The following is a 15,898-nucleotide window of genomic DNA, read 5'->3' on the forward strand; positions in this document are numbered from 1 at the left end:
CTCCACCCCCTCCGTTCTCCACCTACCCGTTGTTGCTCTCTTGTCATTAATTACGCGGTGCAATACCCGTCAGCGTAAACGAAGGAATCGCGATAGCCGTGGCCGGGCGAGTCGCGAGGCTGCTCCGATTGATAAAGATGACTGGCGTACAAAGTGCGTGTACATCGGGTGCACGGTAGAATGTTAAAACGACACGCGCCTCGCGGGCAATGGCGCTTGCGCATCGACATGGGTGACGTGCCAAGTGACGTCGCAGTATGGAGCGACGAGTGGCGGCTGTAGGACGAGAAACGAGGAGACGCCGGACGAGTGTGCCGAGCAAAGTCTAGCCGAGAGTGCGCCGAGTGGTTAGCGGTCCCGCGCGTCGCCTCGCGTCGCCTCGCGTACACCACTGACGACGACGACGACGCCGCCGCCACCGTCGCCGGCGCCGCCGCCGCCGCCACTGCCGCCGTCCCTCTTCATTCCGAAGTGAGCTGCCGTTGCGGACTAACCGGCAGCCTCCGCTCCGACGACGCCTCCGGTAACGCGTCGCCCTCGCCAGATCCCGTTGAGAATCCCTGGCGGACGCGGCACGCGCGCGCGCGCGCCACCGACATCGCCGCTATCACGCTATCACCGATACGTCACCGCGTGCACGACACCGCGTATATACCCGCTAATGAATTGAATTACTTTCCGTGCCGCGACTTCCCACCGCACGAGACTACGCGGCACGCGTACCTTTCGATCGATCGATATCAAGCGACAAGTGTGACTTCCAAGTGTTGGATATCGAGAGAACGTCCACCCGTCCTCTCTTCTACTTCTCTTTATTCCATTTTTTTTTTCTCGTCATCCACCACCGATCAAACTGGTTCCCTTTCTTTTCATCCTGTTTACAGCCACGAGTTCTCTTCCTTCGTCTTCTTCCTCCTCCTCTTCTTCTTCTTCCGTCAGTCGGTCCTTCGCGCTTGTTCCACGCGCGTTACTCCTCTCTTACAGTTGCTCGAGGACTTGGTCCAGTTCGATTTAGTGTGTTCATGAGTGTCCACTCGCGCCAAGGATCGAGGGAAGTACCTTGTCTCCCACGGTGGCTCGAAGCTCGAGGATTTCGCCGCGATCCTGCTTCCATTCGATTGGTGAGTACCACCCCGCGCGTTCTATCTATGCCTCGTACGTGTAGAATTAACCGAGACACCCTCGATTTGGCGGATGGGCATGTGAAATCGATTCACGATGCGACGAAACGGGCCAATTGATAGATCTTATTACGGTGTCGGCGCGTTGGAGGTCGTGCGGGTTGGAATCGACGCGGACGCAGGGGTGTCGATACGTACTCGGTGCTCGCGATGTTCAACGTGGCCGTTGACGCCGGTTCCGATGCGGGACGTTTTAATTAACGTCACCAGGGGCGAGTTTTTCACCGCGACGCCGCGTTTTCGGCCGCGTTCGTTACTTTCTGGCTGTCGCGTTGCTTTGTTTGGACTTCGTGGCGTGTGTAGCATGCGTAAATCGTAACGCCGGCACGTATCAGCAATTGACGCGTTGTTTACGTCCGCTGGTAGCGAATTCTAGCTGACACCAGTAGAAGAAGAAGCCGCGATATCTTGTTTTCGAGTCTAGTTTCTACCGCGAAACGATCGTTCGCAGTCGTTCGAAGTCAGATTTCACGCGTGCCATCGACGCGTTTGTTATCTCGCGTCTAAACATCGAGCGGGGTAACTCGAAGCGGAATGGAGCGTGCGTTTTCGAGCCGACTCGGCGTTCCGCGAAATAAATCCGAGGCGCGGATCGTACGATCCGCGCTGTTCAACGACCGGCGGATACGATCAGCCGCGGCGTGCATTTACGTTTCAATGGCCGAATGAAATTTCCGCGCGAGAAGGCGTTGTTTGCCAGACGGAGGGCCGCGGAGAAAGAAGAGAAACGGGACAGGACGAGGAAGGGTGCGCGGGCAAGGAGGAAGGGAAAGCGGCCCTCGTAACGCTCGCCAGCAACCCCCGCCGCGTCCGTCGAGGCATTAATTGGGTGGAGCTTTAATTGCCTTAGCGCGACCGACCACCGTTCCCGCCGAACTTGCCCGGAGAGAAGGGTGGCTCGAAGCTCGCGTTAACGTCCGCCGACCCGAGACCAATTTCTTCGACGATTACGATCACTCGATTAACCGATGGAAATTGCGTAGCTCGCTCTAAACAATTAGGAAATCGCGTACCCTGCCCCCGTCGCTTAGATAAGCGGGAGATTTATTCAATTTCGCCTCGTCGGTTCGGCTCGTCAGAGAATGGCCGTTCTCGGTTAAGCGTAACGACGAACGTGGTCAAGCTCCACGGTCTCTCGAGAGCGTACGCTTCTTTCTCGCGTATCTGATGTTACCCTCCCCCGCGCGATTCCCACCACCGCGACGCTCGAAACGCGGAGGCAACCAACCCCTAAATGAAATCCTGGAATTAAAGCCGTATATTAACCTCGCGGCGTTCCCTAAATTAAAAAACAACATTTTTACGACGCCGTGGACGGAGGTGCGGCGGGGTGGAACGGGGACGCCGAAGAACGGGAATCGGTTCGCGGGAATTTCTCTCTCCCATCGTTCTCCCTGATAGGATCGTTGCCTGACGTAGTCCTTGTTCTACACAGTCTGCCTATCCTCCGCGTCCAACCGCTCTCTCTCTCTCCTATTGTCCGTAGATTGCGTTTTTAAATTCGTCGAGCCGGCACGTGGCTGGGTTCGCGCGTTGCTGCGAAACTCGCGACGCGACCCCTATACGTGTGCACCCGCGTACGTCTGTACGCGTTTCGAGAGCGGTTCGAGAGCGAGACTTTAAATTTGCGCTTGAGAGTACTGGTCACGAGACGATGTATCATTGGCGTGATCGAGAAAAACGTTTAAGATGGAAGGAAAGTTGGGCAGAAAGAGAGCGACAAGATAAGCGAGGCAGGTCGGGGATGGTAGGGAAAGCGTAAAGCGTCGAGATTACCATGGAAATCCAGATCAGTCGCTTTGCATACTTTGGAAATACGTCCACGGAATCGGGTAAGGGTGTATAATGGAAGTTGAAATTGGTTGAGCCTGTCCCGTCTGGGCAGGCTATACCCGCCGCCGCGCTAGGTATCGAGGGAAACGCATTCCTTCCCGAAATTGCTTCGCACTCGATTCAACGGGGAAACACACGCGAGGCTTCCACCACGGGGTTACGTTTTCGCGCGTCAAAAAATATACACGCGACCCGGTGGGCGAATACACATCCGCGTACCACTCTTCGGGGCTTCTCCTCGGCTTAACTTCCTCTGTCTCGCACTCGTAAAGCGTTGATTAAAACCCATCCGTGCAATGCGGTGGGACAGGGACGAGGCGAAGGTGGAAGGAGAAAGAGGGGTGTACGAGAGAAGCCGCGGTGGATGGTAGTGGAAGAGAGACGGGTGTATAGACGGAAAGGGTGGTAGGGTTCGAGAGGGGTTGCGAGAGCGGTAGAAGGTTTGAGGGCAGAGGAAGTTCGGGTGGGCTCTCGCGTACGTGCGCGTAAGTGGGTGCGTGCGGCTGTTGTACGGGTGCGTGTATGGAATTGTGTGTACGAGAGTGGGTGCGCGCGGGTGTTGGGGACGCAGGCGCAGGAGGATGAATCCGAGGGGGTTGTACGTGTCTACGTGTGCGTGTCCGACGACGATGAACAGAAACGGGGGGTGAAGAGGGAAAACTAGGAGGCTATAGGAAGCGAAGAAGGAGAAGAGGCAGGGTGAAGGTGGTGCGGTGGGTTATAACACAGGGCGGCGGGGTGGTAGGGTGGGTGAGTGGATCGTCGGGGGTACGGGGTGGTCCAAGGCGTTGCTTGCTTAATTACTAAAAGCTAATCAATTCCGGAGGAAGTAAAGTTTAAATTGCAAACTAAAGTATAGCTAGCTCCCGGACGTAACGCTGCAAAGCGATATTACCGCTCGCTGCATTCTGCAATTAGCCCGTGGTAAATCATTGAAAACAAATTATGGGCGGAACCCGCGGACGGGTTGCATGACCCAGCTACGATACTCTTCCACGTCCCGCGGCCGAGCCTGCCGGTCTATCGTTTTTATAAAAATATCAGCTCGCGCGGCTGGGTGCGGTGTAGATTGGAATTTCGCCCGGTAATACGGCCGAGTTCTTTCTCGTCCGCGTTAATAAACCCAATTAATCTCGCTCGGCTGCGATTTTTCATGTTCCTTTTTGTAACCGCCCGTCAGAGCCACGACCTCGGCATTCGCGCGCCGCCGCTACGCCGAGGGGAGGTACACCGACCGATTCGCCGATCGAAAAAACTTCCCTGCCGAGCATGATTCACCGCATCAGAGATCACTCGTGCGTTGACGATTCCTGTCGATTTCTTGCGACCGATACCCCGCTCTTTCCCTCTTTCTCGTCGACGGTGTAGCGCTTCCAGCGAGCGATCTACTCGCTCCTCGAATAATACGAAAAGGAACCAGTCGAAAGTGTGTTGGCGGATAGTTTAAACAGTCGGATAGAAGGAAAGAGACAGAGAGAAAGGGAGAGAGGAAGGAAGGAAGGCAGGAAGGAAGGAAGGAAGGAAGGAAGGAAGGAAGGAAGGAAGGAAGAAGGTAGGGGCAAGGATGAAAGGAGGCGGAGGAGAAAGGTCGGTTTCAGGTCGACGGCGGAAAGGGGAACGGCGGGTGTATATACAGCACTGAAAACAAGCAATAAAATCAATGTCGTTTCCGGCGATTCAATTCGCAAGACACATCGCACAATTTCACATACAATTTTACGGCAGAACGGCCAGGACTCCTATTTACTTCACGGCCGTCCTTTCCCAGCCCCCTATAACCGTTTACCCTCTTACCCTCTTACCCTCGCTCGGTCGCTCGGCTCTTTCTCGCCTCTTCTACCCGCGCTCCGCTTCTACCCCGCTTTTCTTTATCCTAAATCCACGGGAAATCGCGGGCATGCGATCATGCCGGCCGAGATCGACGAGTCGAGATCCTTTCGCGAACAAATCTTGGCTCGGTTAATAGCGCGAGAAGCTGCCGCGGGAAGAAACGAGCGCGCTTTCGATCGCGCCCACTCGATTCCGATGCTACGATATGCTAATCAAACGCTCCACTATCGCCATCGTTTCATGGTTGACCCTCGATATAAACTATTCGCCAGATACGCGCGTGCAGGTACGCGTGGAGCGTTCCCTCTAACGGGTCGCACGATTTTCCAACCATTTGCGACGATGTCATAAGGGAGCTCGTATAAATCAAAATTTGTCCGCGTCGAGTGGACAGCGAAAATACCCTTTTTTTTTGTTCGCAACGAACGCGACGATACCCACGTAGCGCTTAAGTTCGCGGCTGCGGAAGCAAGTGGCGTCCACCCTTCCGGGTCAGACTATTCTCGGTTAGCCGAATTAGCCGAAAAATGTCGCGAAATTACGCTCGCGTCGTGTCTGCGTTTAACGTATGGTGCGGACACGTGTACGGATGAAAACGGAGGCAGCTGTTGGCCAAGCTCGTTGCCGCGTTTCCCCGGTTTTAATTTCCTATTATTTAATCGGGCTTGTCAGTCACCGTGACGTTTATCAATCGCAAATTACGCTCGAATCACGCGCAATATGCGGATTACGAGCGTGATCGAGTCCACGCTGTTTGCAATTAATTTCGAATCAGCGGCGACTTTACGCGCGGGGCCACTTTCCTCTCGCGGCCGCGATAAATGTTCAAGTAAATTGGTAGGATTAATTGCGCAACGTGGCTGCCGGCGACGTTAGAGGAGAGAGAGAGAGGCCGGCTCGAGCGAGCGCGAGCCGGGCCTCGCGAGCCCGTAACGAGGGTTGCTGCGCCACACACCGAAGATACGGAACAGGCATCGATGTAAGGAAATATTTAAACGCGACATAATGAGCGGTCTAATTAGAGCTCGAGTCGCGATAATGGCGTGACGCGGATGTGTTTAGCCCCGCTGCTAATGGACCTACTAATGAGTTCGTAACGCGTGTTTATAACCTCCCTTCTTCTTCCCTTTAATCCTTCGCCCCTCTCGCGTCCCCCGTCGAAAAGCCACTTCCACAATGGCTATCGTCCATCGGCCACGGCATCTATCGACTGACGTCCCCCGATCCCTTCTCTCCCCTGCAACCGACCCCGCCAGAAATCACGCTCCCGGTTCATTTATCAATAAAAGTATTGGATCGACCGCGCCTGAAAGCGACGCCGCCGCTCCTAACGAAACAAAGGAACTGCCCCGTTAGTTATCAATTCGATATCGGTTTCTCGATTAATTATGCGTAACAACGTAACGCGCGCCGCCGATCCGCTTGTTATCAGCCGCGTATATCCGCGAGCGGATGGATTTCAAGGTTATTAATTATATTCCGGCGCCGTTCCGTCTGGACGTCGCGACGCTCTCGTACTCGAGCGAGATTACAATTTTGCCTTCGAGCTTACCACCCTCCAACCCCTCGCTTCGCTCTTCCGCCGCGTTCGACCGGCGATGGCCGCGCACTGGAATCGAACCGGATCGATCAACGTTTCGGGGCAATCTGATTTTTGGAGCGGACAACGGGGTTACCCGTAAGATCGTCTCGATCTGTCAGTAATTAATGCCCGTTCTCGTTTCCTGGCCTGGCTCGATGTCTCGGATTTCTGTACGGCGTCCATCGTCCGTATAGAGGAGGCTTCGACGATTATACCGGTGTCACGATACGAGCGTTGACCGCAATAATATCGCATTACCAAGATTAACGTGATCTCCAATAATAGATCGGACAGTGAGCAACCATGCCGGATTAGCTGACAAGAGAGAGGCCCCGTACGCTTGTCCGGAGCATTATTCTCATTATTCGATGCCCATTAATAATCGCGCAGCCTCGCTCCCTCGGTGTCCTTAAGTGCAAGTTCAATTTGATTCTCCCTTTGATCGCGTCCGTGAGCGCAATATAATGGCCACGGTATAAATATATCGGGCCCGTCCGCGTATTTGTATACGCGCGCACACTCCGTCTAGTCCGCACAATCGTCTCGAAAGCCTTTGTCCGCTCGTAACAAACCGTGCTCTCCACGAGAGCTACACGGAGGGTGGCCTCGCGATGGAGAGACGCGAGGACGCGCGCCCAGGTTCCACGAACGAAAGACGTCGAGCTGCGAGCCTCGCGAGCGGGATCGTAGATTCAAATGGTCTTCCTTGGACGGGCGGGTAGGGGCGGTTCGATTTTTAATCGGTGACCAGTCGCCGGAAAATAGCCACTTCGTCCCAGCGCGTCGCCTCCGCTCTCTGCGGCCGGCTCTCACGAGCAGCAGCTGTCTTTTCCACCGCCAAACAATTGTCCCTTCGTTCGTTTATCGAGCGAACCGACTCGGGAAGAATGAGCCGCGCCGATGTTCGAAAACATCCGAGCGAACGGTGCCGCGCTTCCTCTCGCGTCTGCGTACAAAAAGGTCCGCGCTTTGTGCTCCGTTCGCTCGCCTCGCCGCGTCTCCCTTCTTCTTTCTTCCGGCTCTCCCTTTTTTTCCACCGTTCGCTCTTCCATTCTTCGCTAGTCCAGTTTACCGATTTTCACGTGGCGAGCGTTGTTTAACGAAAGTTTTTGCGGTACGCGCGACGGCATTTAATGGAGCCTCCTTGTCAACCGCTCGAGGGACTTTTCGATGAAACGAATGGATATGGAGATGTCATCGACCCTCAACCGTTTCGTTCTCCGTTGAACCAAGTAAATTCTAACTGAAATCTTTCACACTTAAATCTGGAACGATAACGATAATTCTGAGAAGTGCATTTTTTGAAGAAACTATTGAGAGACCAGGCAACTAGTCTTGAAATACGATCCAAGCCACTCGTCGTCTCGAGCCTCGCGCTGTAAGGTCAGTATTATTGAAAAATCGCACGAACACTTGGCGCGCCACCCTCGCGAGCAAAATCGATGAGGTTCAACAGGGCAGAGGGTGAGAGAGCTCGGCTGGCCGACAATACTATCACCGCGGTTCGTTGAAGCCAAGTGTAAATAAATAGATTGCATCCCCGTCCCATTTGTTAGATTAGAATCAAATATAATTTCGCGAGGCTCCGCTGGTGTGGGATCTTGATCGAACGGCGGGTGCCGCGTATCCATTTTGCCGCGTAAATACGGCCAACCTTCCACGGAGTAATCTTTCGCGGCGCGTTAGTTACGGAGTTCGATGAGAAAGTTTCACCGGGGTTTTCCCGGCGCGATTCTTTAATGCATTTCGCTCGCTCGGCAACCAGAAGTGCCCTGGCTCTTTTCTCGACTGGCGCGCGCGCGCGAAACATTGAAATTTACGGAGCGCCGGGTAACAATAAGGAAACGTTTCAAGCCCGCTTATCGGCGCCAGCCCGTAATTGGATGATTAATAAAATTACCGGGCGCGACAGTGACGCGGTCCGCGCGATTTCTCCCCGATAATATATTCCGCCGCGAAGACTCGTTAGCGCTTTCAATGTCGCGCGTCGCCCATTTCCGGGTGACACGTACGAGTTTCTCGCAGATTGCCGTCGGCGCCGTTTACACAAGTAGAAACGAGAAATATCGTCCGTCGGCTAGCTTTCAGCCGATGGCTGCGATCTCTCTAATCGGAGCCATCGGAGCACGTGCATTTCGATAAAAAGAAATTTCGTTCCTGATTCCGGTACGCTCGAGGAGCGTTCGCGTCGAATAATGGCGCTTAACCGGTTACCACGCTCGCTGATTCCTGGACGTTCGACGAGTTAACGGTGAAATCTTTGCCCGTTCTTTTTCCGCGCGATCAGCCTCTACCTACGAACTTCCATCGGCCGTTGAAACGCTTCAGCCTCCACGGCCAGGTATATATCTCTTCGTCTCGCGCGATGCCTCGACAAGCTGAGGTAATTTTTTTTTTTTTTTACAAAGCAAGCGGTTTTAATATCGGCCAGTCTTCTGTGCGAGCCAAGTAGACGGTGGAGAATGAAATTTAATTGACAATGCCTGTAACGCGTAACCGGTTATCGTGCATCGTACAAAGTACCGGCGAGTGTCTCCATCAAAGGGGCACACCGTTGCGGTTCTAAGCGTAATTTTTCATCTGCCCGCGACGCTACGACTTTTCCAACTAGCGTATTACGTCCACGCACGTATTACGTGTGCATATAGAGTCGCTTTTAAATCCCACGCGTGTAACTCGGGGTCTATCGCAGTTTGATTCGATATATCCCGCGGAATTTGGCTGTCGCTCGACTCCTTTTCCGCGTTTCCGACCGGTCCCGTTGCGGGGGCGGCCATTTTCGCTATTGCACAATACCGAGTGCTTCCACGGGAGGAATAATTATTTCTGCGTAAATGACGATAATCGGGCTATTATTACATTTACGGCATTACGGCGGGCACGATATTACAGTAGTACGTTATTAGAGTATTGGAGGATGAATATTAATCGGGCACGTACGAGTGGTGCTTGTAATTAAAGTAGAAGCGTCATCGGACGGAAAATTAAATTAAACGGCGAGATAACCGGCTAATTACGCAATGTCATTTCACTGAACAAAAGCGAGACTTCTTTCCGCCGCGACCCTCTCGCGCTTGGCACGAGATGATGCTTCACGTCGGCGTATCGCGAAATTTCGCCCGTCCTGAAAAATCACCGCTTCAACCTCGCTTGTTTTTCCTCTTTTTTTTTAAGCGAAATCGTTTCGAACAATCGAAACGAATTAAATCCCCAGCGAGACGATTCTCTCTTTCCTCCTGTATGCACATCTCCCTTATTCTCTCTCCTCCTTTTTTCACCCTTTCCTTCCTGTCGACAATACATTAACGAACGCTAATTCTTGTCGCAGGTGGTTCGATCGAACGTCGATTTCTAAACAAATATTAAACGGCCAATTGGTGTTTTCCGCGTGGCCACCCCCTTGTTATTATAATTATCGATCGGCCATCCCCGTTTGGCTTCCAACAATAAATTAATACCCGGCCACGTTCGCACGCGCCCACCAACACGCGTACGCGCGGAGCTGATTTCCAATGACATTAAGTCGAATTACCGATCGCTCGTTCGCCGTCCTCCGCCAGCACTGCGCTTCGCGCGTCTTTCTCGCTGGTGCACGCGCGCGGGCGTGGTAAACGCTGGAAAACGCGGTTTTTACCAATTACCCGGTCATAAATTTCACCGGGTCCGGTGACCAATTATCTTGGAATTAGCGTCGCGCCGTTCGTCCTCGCAAACGATCGCGCGTCTCTTTCTAAGCGGCGGGCATTCGCCTCGCTAATTAGAAGAAAACCGAGTAATTACGCGCGCGCGGAACGACCTTTTTCCGAAATTTCGTCACGGGGTATAACCGACAAAGGAACCAGGAAATGAGAAAGAGAGGAGAGAGAGAGAGAGAGAGAGAAGGAATCAGAGACGGAACGGCACCCTCGCGCGGTTGTTTGGTCTACGTGCGTATGTGCGCACACGTCGCGAGCGAGAAGCGAGCGCGAACGATCCCGGAAATACTACTATTACCGCCTACGCGCACACTCGCGCCCACTCTCTATATACACACTGGAACGTTTAATTAATCTTACGCGAAATCAGCGAGCTTTTATTGTCATTAATAGCTCCGACCTGTATTTAAACGCGACGCTTTTCGAAGGGCGGCTCTCCGCGTTTAATGATTCCGCGACCCAAGTAATTTCCCCGGTAATTGGAAATATGGAATCGGTCGTTTGATAAAAGGCATTAGTAATGGCGCTGCCGATCCGTGATAAACTATTTATTACGCTCACCGTGACCGATACGCGGGACCGCGTTCGCCAGCCCCAAAGCTCGTCGGTGCTGCGGGTTGCTGGCAGCGCTTGGCTGAACCGGAGGAACGCGTGTGTACGCACATACATATGTACCAGTGGTGGTTCAGAGGGTGGAGAGGGGGTGGGAACGACCACCCCGTCGAGGCGACTCTCAAAACCAATTTTCGGGATTTCATTTGGAAAACATAACGTGCTCCGCGCGCTGTTTATGGGTTCCATTAGGAACCTGTCAGCCGGTGATCCCGCGTTGCATCCCCATACCACGGGGAAGGAACGCGCGATGCGATGCTGCAGCCGATACACCAATCGCAGGGTTCTCCGCCACCTTCGGGGACCGCGGCTTATCGGATACGCGGCCCTGATCCACCGAATATCCGGTTGATATCGGCTTTATATCTGAACGGGGCCATTGTTCTTTATTTTCTTCCTTTGTTTCTCCTTTGCCTTTTAATTGGATCGCGCTACCGCTGGTAATTTTTGCTAATTGAACCGTATAACAGTCGAGAGGGTGGTTCTTAACGCGGAGTACGGTTTTAGGAAATTTGGGCAAGGTTGGAGGGTGCGTTGGGGTGGCGCGCGCAAAGTTGATGGAATTATCCCCGAAAGATTGACGCTACGTTTCTGTATCCCTTAATATCCGTTGTATCGCGTTCGATTAGCGGTCTGATTTGTTTCCTGTCCAATCGAACGACGTTTCCCAATTAAGTTTACTCTAAATTGCGCGATCGCTGCCGGTTGTTTTTCTTCCGCCGCTCCGGATTGCTCGACGGAAAAATGCATTTCGGTGCACAGCCTAGCGAGGCCACTCGCGGCGTATTTTACGCATCGGGTGCGCGGACACCGATGACAAACGTTTGTTACGACGAGTTACAACACGCGCGGGCAATTCTTTCTCTGCCGCGCGATGGTTGATCGGTCGAAACTATTCGCCGTTGCAACGCGGCACGCTCGCTAATAAATCGATGGAATCCATTCGATTCGACGGTGCCCCGGAGAAAATTAGCGACTGGCTCTGGTGGTCTGAAACGATCTCTTGTTATCGAACGAGAGATAGAAATCGTGTTTTCGAAATGAAAAATAACAGACGAACTCGCCCTCCTCCACGAGTCGGGGGACAACCCCCTCTCGTCATTAGTCATTAAAAGTAGTCACGTAATTTCGTTACGCTATCGCGCAATTAAATCTGACGTTGTGATCGTGTCCCTGGTTGTATAAGAATCGCTCCCCGTAAAGTTGACGACGTCCCGATCCCGTAACGTCTCGAAAGTAAATTCCTTACGATATTAATACAGAAAGTGGATCTCCGCTAATGAGATTGCGCTCCGCGCCAGGGCGATGATATAAGGGGGTCGATTACGAGGCTCGTTCGTAATAACCCATTGTTCACTCAGCTGTGTATTTGCCGGGGGTATAGGACGCGACGCGTCGCGTATACGCGGCAAATAATGTAACGTAAATAGGGGACGGTTCCGCGTGCGCGATAATTAATTCGTTGCTTCGGCCCCGTCGATATCGGTAATCGCCGCGAGTTCGCGGCGCCGTTCGTCGTTTCGTCACGCGAATCCGATCGATCCTGACGTGGATCCCGCCGACGTGGCACCGATGCTCGGTGCCACGGCTGCGTCTCCTCGTTCGGCTGGGTTCAAGCATGGCCAAGCGAACCGCACGGAACCGGACGCCCGGTGATGGAAGACGAAAGTCGCTAGTCATCCGCCTAATTCGCTCGAAACTCGTTGTTCTGTCTTCTCTAGCGGATACGACGGCGACGCGGATGGAAAAAGTATTAACGAAAGAGAGAGCGGGTAGCGTGGAAGCGTTTCGCGTGGACTGAAACCTGGCTGCCACCCCCCCGGTTCCTTTTCGCGCGCCCTCCTTCCGTGTTTTTTTTCCCTCCTCGTTTCGTTTTGGCGGTTTTTTCCACGTTTTCGTTTTTGGCTCCGCGATATCGGAGGAACGATCCATCGACGGGGGCCGATCCCGCGTTCTGTCCACGAAAAAGAGACGAGGTCGGTCGTACGGAAAGACCGAGATAATTACTTTCGGTTTTCGGGCGTACGCTTGAGCGAGCGCAAACGAAACAGGCGTATCTTGCGGTCATGAATTTAATTAAATATTTTCCTGGCCGAATGTCCGCCGTTCGCCCTGATCATCTCGCCTCCTTTTTTCTCCTAGACACGGGGCAATTTACTTTTTTAATGTCCGTAATGAATTAAACGCTCTCCCCGGTCGATCCCTCCTTCTCTCACCCGCGCCATCCCCGTTGGGTTCCCTTTTGCCAACCGGTATTACCAACCCTCGTCTCACGCGGCACCGTTTCCTCGGTTCTTCGCTCCAGGCATCGTCCCCCTTGCTTCGACCGCCATTTTTATCTCAATATTCCTCCATTGTCCACGCGGCTTCGCCTCTTGCTCTCGAAAAGATGAAATTAGCAAGGGACGCTCGTATCTCATTCTTGATCCCGAGCAATTCGTATCCGCTGCTCGCGTTCCGTTCGCGCAGCCGCTCGTCGCTCAAATTTTTATCGCGCTACGAGTTTATCGTGCTCGTAAGCATCCGAGATGGCAACGGTTGCTCTTTCCGCACCGCGTCGATGTCGCGACACGATGTTACGCGAGCGTAAAACCAGTTTTATTCGCCCGTGAATAGCGAGTGTATACTTGGGAGCATAGATTATGCTCGCGGATTAAACTGCGATTCTATATCAGCGGTTCGTCGTTCCTAAGATTCAATTCCATTCAACACGGTGTCCCCTCTTTTCGACCTCGACAAGGTAAAATCGGATCTGACGAGACCGGACGCGAACGACGCGGTCGCGATATAGCGTTACGTTACTTGGTTCAACGTTATCGATGTCGGTGGTCCGTCCGTTGCCTCTTGGTTTCAACGTTTCGCAAGCTGCTGCGTCTATCTCGAGGATCCGTTACCTTTCCAGCAAACTTCGTTGATTCTCGTTCTCCTTGAATAACCAAAAAAAAAACTGTCCACCTATCGATACACGATTTAATCGAGCGACCATTCGATCGACTACCCCTCGGATAAATTACTATTCCGATAGAGGCTTGGTGACCGGGTAACGTGGCACGCGATTGTTTAGAGTTTCAGAGCGAAGCGTGGTCGTATCCAATTCGATAGATTGGTCGGGTAACGGGCGGGGAGTGGATTTTTCGTCGTCCGTGCCCGAGGAAAGGATTCTGAATGAGAAAGTAGGGGTGGCGGCGCGGATACGTAGCAGAAATAGTGGGTGGCTCGAGCCGGCTGGCGGAGGGTGGCGGAGGAGGACGGCGACATGCGTGTTTCCTCTTCCTTTCCTCGGAATCTAATTTCGTCGAATGTCATCCTCGAGACTCGAGAGAGAGTGCAGCGATCTGCATTCGAGGTTGAATCGGCCGATAGCAATTTCCAGGTGAGGCGGGGAGGGGTGAAGCTGTCGCGCGTACGACGAAAAGAGAGAAGCAGAGGGGGCGAGAGAGAGTGATCGAGGGAACGGAGGGGGTTGGAAGGGTCACGTTCGAGGGTGAGGTTGAATCCTGGAGGAGGATACGCTGTCCGTTCCCGGGGAAGTCTCGTCGAAGTATCGAGACCTGTATCATGGCGGCTATAATACATTTTTTATCTGATCGAGGGGATCTTCTTTATGGAGGGCGCTCCGTGCACGGTTCTCCGTTGCTCTCTCTATATCGTCGCATATGCACACGGTCGCGCGAGCGCGCGCGCGCGCGCGCCACCATTTACCCTGCGCCGCTCCTCGAATAGCTCGTGTACCCGTATCCTGTATTCGTATTTCTACTTTTTCTGTCCGTGCCTCCGTGGGGACCGTGTGCCTCGTTCCCTCGTACCGGCTGCGCGCGAAGGCGCAGTCACGTTTCCACTTTCATACCGAGTATATTCGCGGGGCCTCGTCGCAGGATAATGGGGTAACTCGTGGCGACCGTTGCGCGCGCGTGCGATCCATCCGTTATTCCTCGGATCGGAAAATTCGCGGAAACGAGGACGCGTCGCGGAACGCGTTCAGCGTGGCCGCGAGCGGAGGGTATTTAGCCGAGTAGAGGGTCCGCGCGAGCCGTCGCGCCAGCGATCGTCCCCGGGAAATCGTTGGAATTTACGAGGAACGATCTATTCGTGAAATAAAACAACGGCAGTAGAGATCGAAATCGAAAGAGGCGAAGGAGAAGAGGGTGGCGGCGGTCGTTGGGGGCGAGGGTTGGTCGTTCGAGACGGGGTAGTGGAGGGTGGTTCGAGCGAAGGTGCGAGCGAGAGAGGGAAAGAAGCAGGGGCGGCAGGGTAGCGGGGACCGAAGCAGAGCCAAAGACGGATGGTGGCGGCGGCTATGGCGGGGTGGCAAGGAGAGCTCCCTATCATGTGGGGAAGAGGGAGGGCGGTATAGGGGATTGAAAAGCAATTTCCCCGCGAGGGACGCGCGGTGTGTGGTCCGAGCTTTATATTAATGATCCAGATATATTATCGGACGTGACCGAAATTGCTGTCAAAAAACTCGGATATTGGATCGAGAGGAGATTGCGAGAAGGTCGCTCTTTTCTGGCCGCGCGCACTTCTACCTACGTGTATACATACATCTCTACGTACGTACGTACATACGGTGAGATATGTACGTACGGGTACGTACGTGTATGCCGATCGGTCACCGCGGAAAAGTCGTTCTAAAGCGGGCGCCCGTCCCGCGGATATTTCGTCTTCCCGAATTGACGGTTGTTTTTCGATTCGAGCGGGAAGGATGGAACGCGGGGCAGGAACGACATGCGATACGCGTTTCCGACGTGTCGACCGAAAATCCTTGGGTAACGCGACGGTACGTTACCCGCGGAGACTTGGAGGCAAACAATCGTCGACGATTCGAAACGTTTCTGTATCGCATTTCACATGCACAATTCGCGTTTCGCTCTCCACCCCCCCCCCCCCCCCCTCCCGCCAGCCACGTCTATTATTCTCGCGTATCACGAGATAATACGTCCTGTCGTTCGCCGGAGGTCGGACAGATCAATTTTGTTCGCGGATTTGCCAGCCTCGTAGCCGTGCGCGCCTAAAGCGCTTCGCGTTCGTTCGAATACTCGGGGCAAACACGCGAGACACGTTCGTTCGTTCCGTGCCGACTGGTTTAAGAGGAAGATATCGGGGGCCAGCTAGGTTTTCCGCGAGTGTTTCGCGGAAAGCGTCGATGGTTTCGCGGCATCGAGCCT

At 53.6% G+C, this 15,898-nt stretch overlaps 1 protein-coding gene across 4 annotated transcripts in view; it reads left to right on the forward strand.

Annotated features, from left to right (window-relative positions):
• Positions 1 to 474: 474 nt before the first annotated feature.
• The window catches only part of LOC143429132 (LIM domain only protein 3), a 54,527-nt gene continuing 39,103 nt past the window's right edge, over positions 475 to 15,898 (forward strand). The window contains exon 1 of one of the 4 annotated variants that reach the window (XM_076904591.1): positions 475 to 523. The gene's annotated coding sequence lies outside the window, so the exon portion shown is untranslated. Of the gene's footprint in view, positions 524 to 1,004; positions 1,122 to 15,898 lie in introns of those variants that run through there. The other 3 variants (XM_076904588.1, XM_076904587.1, XM_076904589.1) reach the window with 3 other exon arrangements.

The sequence above is a fragment of the Xylocopa sonorina genome, chromosome 11 (assembly GCF_050948175.1).
Source record: "Xylocopa sonorina isolate GNS202 chromosome 11, iyXylSono1_principal, whole genome shotgun sequence".
In the NCBI taxonomy this organism is placed as follows: domain Eukaryota; kingdom Metazoa; phylum Arthropoda; class Insecta; order Hymenoptera; family Apidae; genus Xylocopa; species Xylocopa sonorina.